We start from the raw sequence: 20,823 nt of genomic DNA, 5'->3' as shown, positions 1-20,823 counted from the left end.
ATATAGTAAAGCGACTCTTAAGAACTTCACGATAGGTAACGGCTTACCCAATTATTACGGCCTTAATTAATCGCATGTACTATAAATTAATTGGCTGCACGCCTTTTTACTGTCTATATAGGAGAGATCCTTAGGCTTCTACTTTAGTGGCGCCTGCCCTAAGGGCTACGGTAGAGCCTCTACCTAATATTAAAGTCTCTAAAGCCGAGGATAAGGATCTAGATAGTAATAAGGAAGTTTTAGGCCCTCTACTAAAAGAGAATAGTAATAGGCGAGAGGCTGCTAAATAGGAGCGCAATAAGGAGGATAATCGCTCTATTACTTTAAGCGCCCTTACTGCTTCTAATAAGAATCGCGATAATATTTCTAATATAGGAGATAATAGTAATTGGCTCTCGACCTTAGGTAAATCTTTTAATAAGGATAAGGATTCTAATAATAGGAGCCTTCTAAATTTAGGAACTACCTTTATAGGCAACTGCAATCTATCTAAAAAAGACTATAATTTAAATAATAAATTACAAAGGTAGGAGACTCCTGTAAACCATACTCTATCTAATAATAATAGCCTCTCTCCTAATTACTTACCAATCTTAATTTAAACTCGTTAAATTTAATTATTAGAATTAAGTAGATTTAGGCAGCCTCTACCTTTACTAGAAGGCTTTCTTATACTAAGCTAAGAGGCTAATATATAGGAGGCGATTAAGATAATAGATAGAGAGGCTAAAGCCTTAGTGGTAGTAAGATCTAAACCTACTATAGATCTATAGCGTATAGCTAAGAGAGCTCTGTAATTTATCCGGTGGTAAGAACAATTATATCTAGATAACTAGATTAAAGATCTAAATAATCCTTACTACACCCCTAGAGGCTACTTTATAAATAATCTTGCTATTTAAATTAAAGCTTTATAATTACAGCTCTATTATAAAGCTAGTAGAGCTAGCGTTCTACTAGCAGATCTTTAAGAGTATTATAATATAGTCACATCTACTTTTAGGCGTAAGTTAATTTAGGCAATTAAGAACTCTAATAACCCTATTTATACTATTCCACCATAGCTAGAGCTTAAGCGGTAAGTATTAAAGAAGCTTAAAGAGCGCTAAAAGGAACTACGGCTATAGAGGCGTTTAGTAGAGTCTGTGTGACGGCGCTAGAGCGCGTCACCTAGTCAGGAGTTCGCTTAAGACTTGGCATGTGTATATAGACGTGGCCACACCACCTTCTCTTGCTCCTTAGTTTAATATCTTCGTAATACAGCATTCGTTCGCTTCATCTTGCAAGTATTCGTTTAAGTCTCTGTTAAGACATTTATTCGATAGTTCGAGCCGTCACATTATATTAAGCTCCCCAGTTATATGCAGGCTGTGGTACTCATGTCTTAGGTTTACGAAGTCCTATAGTAGCTGGGTTGCGAGAAGCTTAGTCCCTATACCATATAGGCACCCTCATGCTTATGTTTTTTGTTCTCTTCTTTTTTTTCCTTTCTTTTTACCTAACGGCCGCCTATGCTATAGGGAAGCACGTGCCGGGCAGTAACCTCTTTCCGACCGTACGAGCTCGTCGACCGACCAAGCAACGCGTATATCCGTCAACCGAACGCGTGTGCCTACCGACCGACCTATCGACCGAACGACGACGACGCGTCCAACGCGTATATCTATCGACGATTGATTAACCGACTGACGAACGACCGTACGTCTACGGACGCTGGCACCGTACTGCTACCTAAATAGTCCTTTTTGACAGACACTAAGCTACGTATACTGTAAGGAACGAAATCGGTTAATACTGAGACTAGTGCTATACACTGGCTGCGATAAACGACCCTAACTAATACTAAGCTATACGAGCTTTGAGGAACGAAATCGACTAGGACTACCAACGCTGGTATTACTCTGCTATTAACTACCGATCGTGCCGATATATATACGATCTATATACTAGACAATAGTAGCGCTAATACGCCTGCTACTACGACCTAACCACAACTGTGCCGATACGCCTACAGTCTTCCGACCGTACAATCGTGCCGATACGCCTATGATCCACGACTTTCGCTTATATCGTACTGCTACAAACTAGATAAATAATAGTGCCGATATGCCTGCTATCTAATTAACTAATTAATAGCCCGAGCTCTACGTTTGACCTACTATTATAAGACAACCAATAGACGAGCTCCGTGCTTAACCGCTATTGTTACCACCGCTAGTACCGTACTACTACCCGAACAGATATTAGCTGCTCCTACCTACAGCTAATCTAATTTAACAATTGCTGCTCCTGCCTATAGTATTACAACAAACAACTGCTGATATACCTGCAGCTAACCTTAATTTAACTACTACTGCTCCTACCTACAGTTATTAAACTAGTAATTTAGAATAAGAACTCTGTTTATTAAAGAGGGCTTTAAAAGCTCTCTTATATATACTAGGTAGGTAATAAATAGAATAACAACGACGTCGTCATTTAGTAGGTTATAGTTAATGGAAATAGGTAATAAGACGCTTAATAAGATATTTTGTTATAAGTGTAACGGAGCCTTATAGCAAGAACTACGGTGGACTCGTTAATAGGCTAGGTGTGTAGGTAATGCAGGAAGTCAACAACGTAATAATAACTGGTGAAGTGGTTGCCCAATAGATTAACTTTAATTATATTCTGAGAATTACTATAAGAAAGGAACTATCTAGGTAGGGATTAAGGGTCCTCAAATATATAACCGTACTCCTATAAAATCCTTCTTATACGTAATATACGTGTTATATATAAGGTACATAAGTTCCTCTCATTCCTCCCGTTTAATACGTAATATATTATATAACCTCGCTTACTATTCCTTATTATATAGTTTTATAGGTTCCATCCTAGACCGTACCTATATTAACTAACTAGCATCTTCTAACTCCTCTCCTAGTAGTTATAATATTGTACTTAAAGCGTCCGTAACACTATCTCCCTCCTCTTTATCTTCGTCCTTAAAGATACCTAGCATCTCTAGGTTATTTACTAGAGGTATAATATCTATCTAATTAACTTGGTTAATATCTTTACTTATTATACCTAAAGCGATTTCTTCTTTACACGCGTAATATCGCGCTCGTACTATTACCGCAATACTATCTCTTAGTAAGATAATGCCGTCTCTATATTCTTATTATACAAAAGAGGGGTTAGTTTATATTACGCTAGTAAGTCCTTTATCTTAGCAACCCTCTTTATATTTAAAGTGCACTAAAGCGAATATTTAATCATTTTGCAATGTTTGCTCTACCTCTAACGCTAAATATACGCGTCCTATTACCCTTAATAGTCTTTAAGTACCCTTATTAATTACTACTAAGGTCCTAGGTTTAATCTACTGCTATAAAGCTTAATAGTAACCTAGCGTAGGCCCTTACTAAGCTTAAGCGTTCTTATAACGCGGAATAGAAGGCCCTAGATACTTACATTACGGCGTCTACCCATCTTCTTCGTCTTAAGAAAGTTTGTAAGAAGGTGCGTTTTAAGGAGTAAAAACTTATAGAATAAGGTTTATAGAAACTTAGCAATAAAAGAACGGATTCTCTTCTAATAGAAAGGGAAATAACTCTAAATACCTTAGCAGGTGCTCCTTTTGGGTCCCCCTTAGGTAACTTATTTTTTAGTAATCCTTTTTTATTAATATTACCTAACCTTCTTTCTTCTAATACTCCTATACCTTTTCTATAGCGTTTTTTAAATTTTCTAGTAACTCCTAGGTAGTTTTATTATAGCCTATCTACTTTACTTTATATTATATTTTATTATTAATATCCTTATAACTAACGATCTTTAAAACTTGCTATTTATCCTCTTCTTATCCTCTATATAAGTCTACTTCGTAGACTAGTGGCTTAATATTCCTATATACTGGCTCTAGTATTATAATATACTATATAGGATAGATCCGTATTCTAGCTAGTAGGTTTAACTTAAATATAACTAGTAAAATCCTTTATATAATTTTAAAAGGTCCTAGCCTAACGTAGTCTAACTTCTTACTTAGTTATTAACTCTTAAAATTTTTGTATAGTAGCTATACTTTATCTCCCTCCTTAAGATCTGGTCCCTTAGATCTCTTAGCGTTATAGTACTTTTTTATTCTTTACTATACCACCTTTACTATTTCCGTAAGGTTTGCATAAAGATTTATTAGTATTTCTATTTTTTGCTTAGCTATACTACTCCTTTTTTTTTTTTACTTAATGTAGTAATAGTAATGTTTTTAGCTCGTATCCATAATTCGCCTTAAATAGTAATATTCCTATTCCTTCTTAAGGTGTTATATTATATGCGAACTATATAACTAGTAATAATAATACCTAATTATTCTGTGTATAATTAATATAGTGTTTTAAATACTACTCTAGTATCTAATTTAGTCTTTCCGTTTAACCGTCTGTCTATAGATAATATATAGTAAAAGTTACTGCTTAAACTCCTTATTCCGCTAAGAATACCTCCTAAAATACTACTATAAATCTTAGATCTTTGTTTAATATAATCTTATTTAGTACTCTATATCTTATAAACACTTCTTTAATATAGATTTTAGTGATATCTTCCGCTAAGATTTCCTCTGTATATGCTATAAAATATCCCTACTTTATTAGCTTATCTACTATTACTAAAATTGCGTTATAATCTTATCTGGTAATAGGATCTCTTAATTTTAGTAACTTTATAATAAAGTCCTATAATATAACCTCCTATAGTCTTTCTGGTATTTTAATAGGTTATAGCCTTCTATATAGCTTATACCTTATCGGTTTATTTCTTTAGCAATTTAAATATTCCTTTATAACTTATCTCGCTAGTCCCTAGATTCTATTAATAATATACTCCTCCTAGAGTCTTAATACTAAGCCCGTAGCTCTATTATATCCTTAAGTTAATCCCCTATAAAATAACTTAACAAACTCTCTTATAATATTTTTTAGCACGTACGTTGCTTTTTAGTTTTTATACTACTCTAAGTCTGGATCCTCTGCCTATATATCTTAGATCTTTTATAACTAGTTACTCTTTAGTAATTTATAGGTCTAACTAATTTCTCTTATTACTATAATTTTTAGATAATTATATCTAATTAATCTGTCTATATCTTTTTACAGTAAAGCCCCTAATGGCTTTTCATTATTTTATAGTTTAGCTTTTCTACTTAAAGCATCCACTTATACGTTATCTATACCCTTAGTATACTAAATCTTAAAATAGTATTTTATAAGCATCTCTGCCCATCTAACTTATCTTTAGTTAAGTTCTTTTATTATTAGGAACCCTATTAGGTTCTTATAATCTATCTTAACTATAAATAGTTTCTCTGTGCCTTATAAGAATGCTTTTTATTTTTAAAGCGCTATAACTATACCTAATAACTCCTTATTATAGATGTTATAGTTTAGTTCTAATAGTGTTATTTTTTAACTATAGTATACTACTAGGTGCTATCCGTCCTTATATTTCTATAGAAAGTATACCCTTAATGCGAAGTCTAATATATCTATTTTAACCACTATCTCTAGTTTTAGTTAGTAGATTTTAAGGATTAGATCTTAAGTAAACAACTCCTTAACCTTCTTAAATAGTTTCCTTTACTCTTTTCCCTATACCTAAGGTTCTTCTTTCTTTATTAACCTTATAAATAGCTTAATATCCTTTAACTATTAAGTTATAAACCTTCTGCAGTAATTATAAAACCCTAAAAACAACCTTAACTACATAACGTTCTCTAGTTCTTACCAATTTACTATAGCCTTAATCTTCTTTAGATCTATACTAAGTTAGCCTAGTTTAATAATAAATCCAATAAAATCTGTCTTCTTAGTAAAGAACTTATATTTCTTAATTGCTACTAGCATCTATTCTTCTTATAGTCTCTTTAAGACCCATTTAACGTATTCTCTGTACTCTTCTTCGCTTATTAAGTAGATAATAATATCGTTAAGGTATACTATAACAAATTTATCTAAGTATTCTCTTAACACATTATTAATACGTTTTTAGAACGTTGCTAGTGTATTTATAAGCCCAAACTGCATTACTAATAGCTTATATAGTCCTTCCTTTAACCTAAAGGCTGCCTCCTATTTATTACCTTCCTTAATTTTAATCTAATAGTACGTCTATCTTAGATCTATCTTTATAAAGATTTACGCATTGCTAATCCTATCTTAGATTTCGCTAATTAAGGGTAAAAGATATCTATCCTTCCTAGTAATGCTATTTAACTATCTATAGTTAATGTATAGCCTAAGTTTTCCGTTTTTCTTTAGTATAAATAGTACTAGATAACCTACTAATAACTACGATAGTCTAATGTATCCCTTTTATAAGTTCTCCTAAATAAACTCTTTTAATACTCTTCTTTCTTCTTTAGTAAGCTTATAAATTAAAAAGAACCTTAGACTTATTTCTAGTTCTAATTCTATCTTATAGTCCTATACTATATACTCTAACAGCTTCTTACTTTCTAGTGACTATAGTTTCTTACCGTACTTATAATATCTCTTTAGTATATAACTTAGTCCTTTATCTATTTCTTCGTAGGTCGCCCCTACTTAGTACTATACTATCTTAGCTTGTTATTGCATCTTACGGCGTTAAGTATCTCTAATATTAATCTAACCTATAACCCAATTAATCTTTAGATTATATTCCTATAACTAAGGTATTCCTAATACTGCCTTATTATTCCCTAATAGTAGTATATTAAAAGATATCTTAATTTATTTTCCTTTAATAGTTATCTAAATAGGTCCTATTTTAAGGTTAATAATGCCTCCTCTGTAGGCTATTAGATCTCTTAAAATTATAACTAGCGGATATAGGTGCTCTTTTTATCTATGTGGTAGCCCTATCCGTTTAACTACTACTAGTAAGATATAGTTCCTTATTACTCTACTATCTATTAGTGCTTTAAACTGTTAATCTTACTATTTAACTTATAAATTTAGGTGTTGTTTTTAAATTCCTTTAAGGGTCTAAGGCTTTACTACTAGCTCCCTTTAGTTCTATAGGCCTTTACTTTTCCTAACTATTAGCTGCTAGATCCTTATGCACTTAGCTTATTCTTTAGCTAATGCTTTATTCGCTTTTTATCCTTAACATACTATAGATACGTATTCTCTAAATATTCCTACTACTATTATCTATCTAAGTATTCTTCTGTAAGGAATCTTCCTAGTTAAAGTATTAAGTTTCCTAACTTCTAAACTTCTACTAGATGCCAGCTATATATATACTTAGCATTCCTATACTATTGCTTATCTAGCGCCTAATATATCCTTATAGGGTATTTTTAGTTCTTTTCTTTTAGATTTTTATGTATATTATATATATTATCTATATATATAATCCATAATAGCGTAGAGTATGCTAGGTACTTCGTGTAACGAAGCCTTGTAGTAGGAACTACGGTAGACTCGTTAATGGGCTAGGTATGTAGGTATTACAAGTAAGTCAACAACGTAATAATAACTAGTAGAGTAGTTGCCTAACAGATTAACTCTAATTATATTCTGAGAATTACTATAAGGAAGGAACTATCTAGGTAGGGACTGAGGGTCCTTAAATATATAACCGTACTCCTATAAAATCCTCCTTATACGTAATATACGTATTATATATAAGGTATATAAGTTCCTCTTATTCCTTACGTTTAATACATAGCACGTTATATAACCTTAGCTACTATTCCTTGTTATATGGTTCCACGGGTTCTATCCTAGACCGTGCTTATATTAACTAATTAGCTTCTTCCGACTTCTCTCTAAGTAGTCGTAATATTATACTTAAAGCGTTCGTAACACCATCTCCCTCCTTTCTATCTTTATCCTTAAAGATACCTAGTATCTTTAAGTTGTTTACTAGAGGTATAATATCCGTCTAATTAATTTAGTTAATATCGTTACTTATAATGCCTAAAGCCTCTTCTTCTTTATACGCGCAACGTCGTGCCCGTACTATTACTGTAATTTTATTACTTAGTGAAATAATGCTATCTCCGTGTTCTTGTTATTTAAAAGAGGGGTTAGTTTATATTATGTTGGCGAGTCCTTTATCTTAACAGCCCTCTTCTTATTCGGAGTATACTAAAGCAAATATTTAATCGTCTTATAATATTCGCTCTACTTCCGACGCTAAGTATACGCGTCCTATAACTCTTAATAGTCTTTAAGTTCCCTAAGTAATTTGTTATAGGGTCTTGTGTTTAATCTGCCGCTATAAAGCTTAATAGTAACCTGGTATAGGCCCTTGCGGAGCTTAAGTATTCTTAGGATACGGAACAGAAGGCCTTAAATGCTTATATTGCGGCGTCTGCCTATTTGCTTTGTCTTAAGAAAGTTTATAAAAAGGTTTATTTTAAGGAGTGGAAGCTTATAGAATAAGGTCTATAGGAACTTAGTAATAAAAGAACGGATTCTCTTCTAATAGAGAAGGAAATAACTTTAAGTAATTCGGCAGTCGCTCTTCCTAGGTCCCCCTTAGGTGACTTATTCTTTAGCGATTCCCCTTTATTAATATTACCTAACCTTTTCTCTTTTAATACTCCTGTACCTTTCTTATAGCGTTTTTTAGGTTCTTTAGTGGCTCCTAGGTAGTCTTATTATAGCCTATCCACTTTACTTTATACTATATTTTATCGTCTACGTCCTTATAACTAACGATCTTTAAAACTTACTATTCGTTTTCTTCTTATCCTTTATACGTGTCTGCTTTGTAAACTAGTGGCTTAATATTCCTATATATTGGCTCTAGCATTATAATATACTATATAGGGTAGATCTTTATCCTAGCTAGTAGGTTTAACTTAAATATAACCGGTGAAATTTTCTATATAATTTTAAAAGGTCCTAGTCTAACGTGGTCTAACTTCTTACTTAGTTGTTAACTCTTAAAATTTTTATATAGTAACCATACTTTATCTCCCTCCTTAAGATCTAGTCCCTTAGATCTCTTAGCATTGTAGTACTTTTTTATTTTTTACTATACTGCCTTAGCTATTTCCGTAAGATCTATATAAAGATTTATTAAACTCTTTATTCTTTATTTAGCTGTGCTATTTATCTTCTTTACTTAACGTAGCGATAATAAGGTCCTTAGCTTATATCCGTAATTCGCCTTAAATAGTAATATACCTATTCCTTNTTATAGTNTTNNATTNTATATAAACTATATAANTAGTAATAGCGATACCTAATTATTCTGTGTATAATTAATATAATGCCTTAGATACTGTTCTAGTATCTAATTTAATCTTTCTGTTTAACTATCTATCTATAAATAATATGCGGTAGAAGTTGCTGCTTAAACTCCTTACTCTGCTAAGAATACTTCCTAGAATGCTGCTATAAATCTTAAATCTCTATCTAATATAATCTTGCTTAGTACTCTATGTTTTGCGAACACTTCTTTAATATAGATTTTAGTAATATCTTTTGCTAATATTTCTTCTAAATATGCTATAAAGTATCCCCACTTTATAAGCTTGTCTATTATTACTAAGATTATATTATAATCTTATCCGGTAATAGGGTCTCTTAACTTTAGTAACTTAATAATAAAGTCCTATAATATAACCTCCTATAGTCTCTCTGGTATTTTGATAGGTTATAGCTTTTTATATAGCTTATACCTCGTTAATTTATTCCTCTAGTAATCTAGATATTTTTTTATAACTTGCCTAGCTAGTCCCTAAATTCCATTAATAATATACTCCTCTTAAAGTCTTAACACTAAGCCTATAGCTCCGTTGTGTCCTTAAGTTAGTCCCTTATAAAATGACTTAATAAACTCCTTTATAATAGACCTTGGTATATACATCGCTTCTTAATTTTCGTACTGCTCTAAGTTTAGATCCTCTATTTATATATCTAGGATCTTTTATATCTAATTACTTTTTAGTAATTCGTGGGTCTTCTTTTCTTATATTGCTATAATCTTTAGATAATTATACCTAATTAATCTATCTGTATCCCTTTATAATAAAGCCCCTAATAGCTTTTTATTATTTTATAGTTTAGCTTTTCTGCTTAGAGCGTCTGCTCGTGTATTCTCTATACCCTTAGTATGCTAAATCTTAAAATGGTATTCTATAAGCATTTCCGCCCATCTAACCTGTCTATAATTGAGTTCTTTTATTGTTAGGAACCCCGTTAGGTTCTTATAATCCGTCTTAACTATAAATAGTTTTTCTATGCCTTATAAGAATAATCTCTATTTTTTTAGTGCTATAACTATACCTAACAACTCCTTATTATAGATGTTATAGTTTAGTTCTAGTGGTGTTATCTTCCAACTATAGTATGCCACTAGGTGCTATCCGTTTTTATATTTTTATAGAAAGTACGCTTCTAGTGTATAGTCTAATGCATTTATTTCGACCACTGTCTCTAACTATAGTTAATAGATTTTAAGGACTGGCTCCTAGGTAAACAACTATTTAATTCTTTTAAATAGTTTCTTTTATTCCTTTCCCTATACCTATAGTTCTTCCTTCTTTATTAATTTTGTAAGTAGCTTAATGTCCTTTAATTATTAAGCTATAAACCTTCTATAGTAGTTACAGAACTCTAGAAATAACCTTAACTATATTATATTTTCTAGTTCTTGCCAATTTACTATAGCCTTGATCTTCTTTAGATCTATGCTAAGTTGGCCTAGTTTAATAATAAATTTAACGAAATCTGTCTTCCTGGTAAAGAATTCGCATTTCTTAATTGCTACTAGCATCTATTCTTCTTATAGTTTCTTTAAGACCTATTTAACGTGTTCTCCGTGCTCTTCCTTACTTATTAAGTAGATAATAATATTGTCGAGGTATACCATAATAAATTTATCTAAGTATTCCCTTAATATATTATTAATACGCTTTTAAAACGTTACTAGTGTGTTTATAAGCCTAAATTGTATAACTAGTAGTTTATATAGTTCTTCCTTTAACCTAAAGGCTGCCTTCTATTTGTCGCCTTCCTTAATTCTAATCTAATAGTACGCCTATCTTAGATCTATCTTTGTAAAGATTTGCGCGTTACCGATCCTATTTTAGATTTCACTAATTAAGGGTAAAGGATACCTATCCTTCCTGGTAATACTGTTTAACTATTTATAGTTAATGCATAGCCTAAGTTTTCCATTCTTCTTTAGTACGAATAGTACTGGATATCCCGCTAATAACTATAATAGTCTAATGTATTCCTTTTAAAGATTTTCCTAGATAAACTCCTTAAGTGCTTATAACTCTTTTTCTGTTAACTTATAAGTTAGGTAAAACCTTAAACTTATTTCTAGTTTTAGTTCTATCTTATAGTCCTATACTATATAATCTAATAGCTTTTTACTTTTTGGTGACTATAGCTTCTTGCTATACTTATAGTATCTCTTTAGTATATAACTTAATCTTTAATTAGTTTCCTTATATGTCGCTCCGACTTAGTACTATACTAACTTAGTTTATTATCGCATTTTGCGTTATTATATATCTTTAATATTGACCTAACCTATAACCTAATTAATCTTTAGATTATATTCTTGTAACTAAGGCATTCCTAATACTGCCTTATTATTCCCTAATAGTAATATATTAAAAGACATCTCGATTTATCTCCCTTTAATAGTTATCTAAATTGGTCCTGTTTTGAGATTAATAATACTTCCTCTATAGGCTATTGGATCTCCTAAAATTGTTACTAGTAAATAAGGGTGCTCTTTTTACCTATGTAGTAGCCCTATCCTTTTAACTGCTATTAGTGAGATATGGTTCTATATTGCTCCACTATCTATTAATGCTTTAAACTGTTAATCTTGCTAATTAACCTTTAGGTTTAGGTGTTGTTCTTAAATTCCTTTAAGGGTCTAAGGCTCTACTACTAGCTCCCTCTAGTTCTATAGGCCTCTACTTTTCCTAACTATTAGCTACTTAATTTTGTTATACTTAGCTTACTCTTTAGCTAATGCCTAGTTCGCTTTTTATCTTTAATATACTATAGATAGGTATTCTCTGGATATTTTTACCATTATTATCTAAGTATTTTTCTATAAGGAATCTTCCTAGTTAAAGTGTTAAACTTCCTTTCTTTTAGACTTCTGCTGGATGCTAGCTATGAATATACTTGGCATTCCTATACTATTGTTTATCTATTATCCAGTATATCCTTATAGAGTATTTCCAGTTCTTTTCCTTTGGATTCTTGTGTATCTTATATATATTGTCTATATATACAATCTATAATAGCGTGTAGTATGCTAGGTGCTTTAGGTTAACTCTTAACTCGTCTTTATCCTTAAGTTTAAACCTCTGTTGCACTAATCTAAACGTTATAACTTTATTTATAGGTACTAAGACGCACTTCTCGCTTCTCTAGTTCTCTAATTGTTCCTCTAGATCCTTTAATATTATAATTAAGGCTCCCTTAATATAATTTATTGCTTTTTCCATAATTAGGTAGTCTTAGATAACTTTCTTGTCCAACTATATATAGAAATCTTCCTACTTATCATTATGTCGTTGCCTATACTACTTTTAGTATAGCTACTAGAGTATATACGGTTTATCCGTAAGGAAGTATCTTTTTATTACTGCATTATAACAGCCTTTTATATATTATTCTTTAAACCTAGTAGAAATCCCTAGATCCTCTTTATTTCCTAATTTAGTAAGCTACTTAGCTCTTAGTGTGCCTGTTCTTGGCCTATTAGTAATTCTTTATATAGGTACTCTGTCCCTTATACGACCTAGTATGCTAGATCTTATATCTAGTTTCCTTTCTTGCTATGCAAGGATTCTTGCTCTAAACTCGTCTAAAATTTCTTTCTTTTCGCGTCTTATAAGTGGATCCTTAAAGTCTTTTTACTTCTTAATCTTAGTATTAAACTCTTAATCTTTAGTCTAAATATCTTGTTCTATTAGTAAATCCTCTAGGTCTATATACTTGTCTCCTATTTTAATTGCTGTTTGTATTATAGATTCTCTAATTTATAGCGAAGCCGTTTGCTTCTTACTTATAGGTGTCTTTATTTATACTCTAAACTCTTAACCCCTTAAATTCTTTAATCCTGCGCTAACTTCTTTCTTAAGCTATACTCTAGCCTTAGTCTAACTAGGCTTTACTAGTGTCCTTGTCTTATCTTAAGAGTTCTAGATCTTACTTATCTTATTTTAAGAGTCTTATGCCTTTAGAAAACTTCGTCCTAAGCTTATTTATATATTGCTAAACTAAGCCGTTGCTCTATCCCATCGGTTTTTGTCTATTGTAGGTCCTTAAGCGTACCTTATTTTATCTTAAGAATCTTAGTTATCTCTTATCTCGTCTTAAGAATTTTAAGCCTTTAGCCTTTTGCCTTTATTAAGTGGTGAGCTAGCACTAGTAGTCGTCTGCTTACTTAATCGTCTTTAGATATTACTCCTTCCGTCTTATAAAGTGATGGATGCTGTATCTAACGGTGTTATAATACCCGTTACTAAACCTTACTCTATAGCGGTCTTAGTCTCTACTTCTATTATATTATTAAGGTTTAGATACCCCTAGTTAGTTTCTTTACTATCCTCGTCGCTGTTAATTAATAAGTACTCTAACTCTATTATTATTGTTACTAATTATTGTTTATATATTACTGTAATATCTTAATCTAGCTTATAGAGTCGATCTTATTTTTTGTCTAACTCTTTAGTTTTTTTAAATCCTCTTAACTCTAGCTCCTATGGCCAATAGCTTGCACTATACTTAGCGTCTTTATAAATTTGGTATGCGTTATTATAACAAAACGCAAAACTTTTAATTAAATATTCTTTTATTCCTTGTAGTATACTATCGTCCCTCTATATATATGTGTTATATACTACTAGTCTAGTTTCCTTTACTACGTAATAACTTTAATCACTTTTATAGTCTTTAGTGAAATAACCCTGTTTTCCGCAATTTATATAAGCTCCGTCTTTAAACCATTGCTTTTATTATAGAGTCCACTTAAACGTCTTCTGCTGTTAAGATCCTTAGTTTAGCCTATGCTCCTTAGTCCTGTAATTACTTAATCCTTAACTTTTAGGTTTCTATAGTTTCTTACTCTATCTTTTATAGGCTTCTTTAGTACTACTTAGGTCTATTAGCTCTGCGCTATACTATAGTTTCTAACTTAGCTTTAGTTGTTGCGTGCTTTGCGTCTTATATAACTATAAAACTCTATTTTAGCCTTTTTTAGCCTATTCCCTTTAGAAGATCCTATTATTAATCTTAATCGCTTAATCTATTAATTTCCTTAGGGTGTCCGTATCTTCTATTAGAATAATTACGTCCTAGACTTTAGCCTTAAGTCCCTATTTATACTATGCCATAAGCGCCTTATTATTCTATTCGACCTATATAGCAAGTATTTAAAACTATATTATGTACTTAATTGCTAAAGTTCGCTGTGTTAGGTCCTAAAGCTTTTTCTTTACCGTAGTTATTACTTCTAGGTCCCTAAATATCTGTGTTAATTATTCCGCAAATCCTACCTAGCTAGAAAACATAAATCGTACCTCTTAATTAGTAGTAGTTATTCTATTAGTCTGTATTTCCGTTAAGTAGGGTTTAAACTATTTAAGTGCCTATCCCGTTAGAAATAGTCCTGTGTAGGCTATCTAATCTATTATTATGGCTAACTTAGCCCCTTCTTATATGACCTTAAAATATATTTACATTAGGAATCCTTTAAGCTTTAATCTCTCCCCTAAAAATTGTTTAATTAAAGGTAACTTAACCTTCGCTGCTCTAATCCTATTAAGTCTTTCTTTAAGTATTTAGTTATTCTTGTTTAACCTATTAATGATTTCCTGTAACTGCCCAACCATAACTAGTTATAAGTTAGTATCTTGCATACTTGTATCTCTACTTAACCTTAAAGTAGTTGCTGCCGTTAACGGCGTCGTAGTAGCTGCTTTTAGTGGTATATTATTCGACTTATTAGAACTATAACCGTAGTAGTGATTATATAACGGAGCCTTATAGTAGGAACTACGGTAGACTTGCTAATAGGCTAGGTATATAGGTATCGCAAGTAAGTTAACAATGTAATAATAACTAGTAGAGTAGTTGCCTAATAGATTAACTCTAATTATATTCTAAGAATTACTATAAGGAAGGAACTATCTAGGTAGGGACTAAGGGTCCTTAAATATATAACCATACTTCTACGAAATTCTCCTTATACGTGATGTACGTGTTATATATAAGGTACATAAGTTCCTCTCGTTCCTCACGTTTAATATATAGCACGTTATGTGACTTTGGCTACTATTCCTTATTACATGGTTCTATGGGTTCTATCCTAGACCGTGCTTATATTAACTAACTAGCTTCTTCTAACTCCTCTCTAAGTAGTCGTAACATCGTACTTAAAGCGTTTGTAACACTTTGGGTTAACTCTTAACTTATCTTTATCCTTAAGTTTAAACCTCTAGCGTGCTAATCTAAATGTTATAACTTTATTTGCAGGTACTAAGATACGTCTTTTACTTTTTTAGTCCTCTAATTATTATTCTAAATCCTTTAATGTTATAATTAAGGCTCCTTTAATATAATTTATAGCTTTTTCCGTAATCGGGTAGTCCTAAATAACTCTCTTATCTAACTATATATAGAAATATTCCTACTCGTTATTGTGCCTTTGCCTATACCACTTTTAGTATAGCTACTAGAGTATATACGGCTTATCCGTAAGAAAGTATCTTCTTATTACTACATTATAACAGCCCTTTATATGCCGTTCCTTAAACCTAGTTAGAATCCCTAAATCCTCTTCGTTTTCCAGTTTGGTAAGCTACTTAGCTCTTAGTATACCTACTTTTAGCCTATTAGTAATTCTTCGTACTAGCGCTTTATCTCGTATATAATCTAGTGTACTAGATTTCTAATCTAGTTTCTTTTCTTACTATGCGATAATTCTTGCTCTGAATTTATCCATTATCTCTTTAACTGCTCGCTTTACGAGTGGATCCTTAAAGTCTTCTTACTTCTTAATCGTAATATTAACTTTTTAATCTTTAGGCTAAACACTACGTTCCCCTAGTAAGTCTTTTAGGTCTATATATCTGTCTCCTAGTCTAACTGCTATTTATATTATAAATTCTCTAATCTATAGCGAAATCTCTTACTTCTTATTTATAGGTGTCCTTATTTATACTCTAAATTCTTAATCCCTTAGATTCTTTAATCCTAAGCTTACTTCTTTCTTAAGCTATACTTTAGCCTTAGTCTAACTAGGCTTTACTAGTATTCTTATCTCGTTTTAAAAGTCTTAAATCTTACTTATCTTACTTTAAGAATCTTATGCCTTTAGGAAACTTCGTCCTAAGCTTATTCGTATATTACTAAACCAAGCTATTACTCTACTCTATTGGTTATTGTCCGTTATAGGTCCCTAAGCATACCTTATCTCGTCTTAAGAATCTTAAGCCTTTGGCCTTTTACCTTTATTAAGTGGTAAGCTAGCACTAGCAATCGTCTGCTTACTTAATCGCCTTTAGATATTACTTCTTCCGTCTTATAAAGTAATAGATATCGTATTTAACGGTATTATAATACCCGTTATTAAACCTTACTCTATAGCGGTTTCGGTCTCTACTTCTATTGCGTTATTAAGGTATAGATACCCCTAGTTAGTTCCTTTTTCTACCTTATCGCTATTAATTAATAAATACTTTAACTCTATTATTATTATTACTAATCTTTATCCGTATATTACTGTAATATCTTAATCTAGCTTATAGAGTTAATCTTATTCTTTATTTAACTCTCTAGTTCCTTTAAGTCCTCTTAACTCTAGCTTTTATGGCTAATAGCTTACGCTATACTTAGCGTCTTTATAAATTTAGCATGCGTTATTATAACAAAACGTAAAACTTTTAATTAAACATTCTTTTATTTCTTGTAATATACTATTATCCCTCTATACGTATATATTATATACTATTAGTCTAGTTTTCTTTACTATATAGTAACTCTAACCACTTTTATAATCTCTAGCGAAATAACCCTATTTTCTATAATTTATATAAGCTCCGTCTTTAAACTATTACTTTTACTATAGAGTCCGCTTAAACATCTTCTGCTAATAAGATCCTTAGTTTAGCCTATACTCCTTAATCCTATAATTACTTAATCCTTAACTTCTAGGTTTCTTTAGTACCACTTAGGTCTATTAGCTCTGCGCTATACTATAATTTCTAATTTAGCTTTAGTTGTTGCGTACTCTACGTCTTATATAATTATAGAACTCTATCCTAGCCTCTCTTAGCCTATTCCCTTTAGAAGATCCTATTATTAATCTTAATCGCTTAATCTATTAATTCCCTAAGGGTGTCCGCATCTTCTATTAGAATAATTACGTCCTAAACTTTTACCTTAAGTCCCTATTTATACTATACTATAAGCGCCCTATCGTTTTATTTAACTTACGTAGCTAATATCTAAAACTGCGTTATATACTTAATTACTAAAGTTCATTATATTAGGTCCTAAAGCTTTCTCTTTACTATAGTTATTGCTTCTAGGTCCCTAAATATTTATATTAATTATTCCGTAAATCTAGTCTAGTTTATAAATATGTATTATACTTCCTAATTAGTGGTCATTATACCATTATTTTATATCTCCGTTAGGTAGGGTTTAAACTATTTAAGCGCCCTTCCCGTTAGAAATAATCCTGCGTATACTACTTAATCTATAGGTATTACTAACTTTGCTCCTTCCTATATAACTTTAAAGTGCATTTACGTAAGGAATCCTTTAAGCTTTAATCTCTCTCCTAAAAATCGTTTAATTAAAGGTAACTTAACCTTAGCTGCTTTTATTCCATTAACCCTATTTTTAAATACTATATTATTATCTGTTAACTAATTAACTATTACCTATAATGTAACCGACTACCGAGGTTTGCCTCACCCTACGACTCACTACCCGTTTCTTGACTTATATATCTCTTGCCATCATGTCTCATTACTGTATTACCCCTGTCTTTGATATCTACCTATCGATTATTTCTATTACCTATTCATTACGTATCACCGACTGAGTGGCAATGGCGGCCTAGTGGCCAATTAGGTAACAGTTACAAATCATTGTCGGTATCTCCGACAACCTTAGCCACCTATTTCTTGTATATAGTCTACTCGATTTCCATAGATTTACAATTAAGTCGCTTATGCAATTCTCCCACACTGCAAAGCTTACATATAACTATCTAACTGTAACTAGTTACGAGTTAGTATCTACTATACTAGTGTCATTACCTAACCCTAAGGTCGTTGCTACCATTAATGGCGTCGTTATAGCTACTTTTGGTGGTATATTATTTAACTTTTAATACTATAACTAGGTAGTAATTGTGTAACGGAGCCTTATAGTAAGAACTACGGTAGACTTGTTAATGGGCTAGGTATATAGGTAATGCAGAAAGTTAATAACGTAATAATAACTAGTAGAGTAGTTACCTAATAGATTAACTCTAATTATATTCTAAGAATTACTATAAGGAAGGAACTATCTAGGTAGGGACTAAGGGTCCTTAAATACATAACTATACTCTTATAAAATCCTTCTTATACGTAATATACGTGTTATACGTAAGGTACGTAAGTTCCTCTTATTCCTCCCGTCTAATACGTAGCATATTATGTGACCTCGCTTACCATTCCTTGTCATATAGTTCCACGGGTTCCATCTTAAACCGTGCCTGTATTAACTAACTAGCTTCTTCCGACTCCTCTCCTAGTAGTCGTAACATTGTACTTAAAGCGTCCGTAATAATAAGCTGAGAGATATCTAAAACATAGTTCGTATAGACAATCTAGGCCTATAAATAGTAGTAGATAGTGGTAAGGAACCTCAATTTAGGTTAATATACCCCCCCAGCTATATAGACCCTCTAGACTGCTGTAGAAAGACCTAAAAAGTTACGATAGCCATTTGGTGTTAAGTTAAAGAAATCCTCCCTATAGTTACCTTGCCTAAATATTATCCAAATTAAATTAAATTAGATCCTTAATATTAATGAGGTTTAACTGCTAAATAAACGTCTCGTGCTTTTAACGGGGCAGAGCCTTTATTAAGCCGTCTACTGTTATATCCGCAGTAGGCACCCATTTAATATTAATGCTTCCGTCACGAACTTCCTGGCGGAGCTAGTAGTGGTAGATATTAACGTGTTAAAGCTTAGTGTTAAGCTCCGCGTTGCTTTTGGTAAGTAGTTAAATGGTCTATAGATTGTTATAAGATATTATTTGCTTCTTATTAGGGTTAAATCCGATTTCTTTAAAGAATCGCTGCCACTAAATTAACTCGGTAGCTGCATGCGATAGGGCTAGGAGCTTAGCTTTTATGCTAGATTTTATTACTAACTTCTGCTTTATAGATCGCTAGTTAATTAGTCCTCTAAATAAGGTAAATAGATAACCTTCTATGCTCTTTCTACTTACTAGATTGTCGCTAAATAATATATTGCTTGCCCTTATAAAGATCTAGTTTATTATATTCTCCTTTAAGTACTTAAGTATAAGAGTTCTGGTTTAATAAAGGTAGGTAATTGCCCTTATAGTAGCTGCGTTATAAACTAGTAATGGGTTTTAAGAGAATTCTAACAGCTTACTTATTAATTTTATTGCGTCTAGATAAGTAATATAGGCTATATAGAGGGCAGATCCGACCTTCTTTTAATAGGTGTAAGTGTCCTACTTTAAGGCTTATTCTAGATTGAGCTTAAGTTCTTTATTGCCTATTAGTGTATAGACTTTGCGATAGTCCTTTATATTAAAGCTTATTGCGATCTTATTAATATAAGCGTCTTAGCTAAGTTAAAGCTTCCTATTCTCTCTATTGTGAATTATTTAAATTCCTAGGAACTAGGTGAGTTTACCTAAGTCCTTTATCTCGTACCTTTTTATAAGGTGCTCTTTAAAGGTCTTAAGCTTAAGGAGGTCTCTCTTTTAGTAGGCGGCTGTGATATCGTTAATATAGAAGAAGACTATTAGCCAATTGTTGTGATATAGGTAAGGCTCCTCCGCCACTGGCTTTAAGCCTTCCTTTTTAAGTATTGTTGTTAAGTCACCATACTATAGCAGAGGTAATTATTGTAATCCGTAGAGCGCTCTATAAAGTAGTAGGTACTTACCCTTAATTATAAATCTATCTAGGCTCTTAATATAAACGACCTCGTTAATTAGGCTGTTTATAAACACATTAATAGCGTTACCCTGCTAGCAGTCTAGGTTAAATATTGCGATAATAGCCATTAGTGCTCTAAATAATCTTGCTACTAGTGTTACGGCATAGGTATCCTTATATATTAACTCTTATAGATTACCTCGTATATAAAGGCGGGCTTTAAACTTTGTTAGATAGCCATTAGTATTAGTTTTATAGGTAAATGTCTAGATAATAGGCACGGGTTTAATATTAATCGCCTCCTTAACGACCTTAAATGTTTCTTTATTTTAAAGGTTAGTAAACTCCTTCTAAGTAGTAGCTACGAACTCTTTCTTATATAAATGTTTTTAAAGTTCCTTCTAGTTTTTAGGCGGCGGTAGGAGCTAATCGCGATGTAGCTTTTAGTAAAAGATAAGCCCTATATTAAAGGCTGCTCTTTAAGCTAAAAGGCTCTAGTCCTTAGTAATATTAGTTAGGAAGCCTATATAGGCCTTTAGACATCCTTTAAATCTCTTTCCTTTAATAACGTTTTGCTCTCCTATATTACTAATAATATTCTTTAGTGGCTTAGCTTTATTAGTTGGAACTATAATATAGTACGGCTTTTTTTTGC

This window comes from Cenococcum geophilum, assembly GCF_001692895.1.
Source record: "Cenococcum geophilum 1.58 unplaced genomic scaffold K441scaffold_2, whole genome shotgun sequence".
NCBI classification, from domain to species: domain Eukaryota; kingdom Fungi; phylum Ascomycota; class Dothideomycetes; order Gloniales; family Gloniaceae; genus Cenococcum; species Cenococcum geophilum.
The sequence above is the reverse complement of the archived record's forward strand: the minus strand, read 5'-3'. Positions refer to the sequence as shown.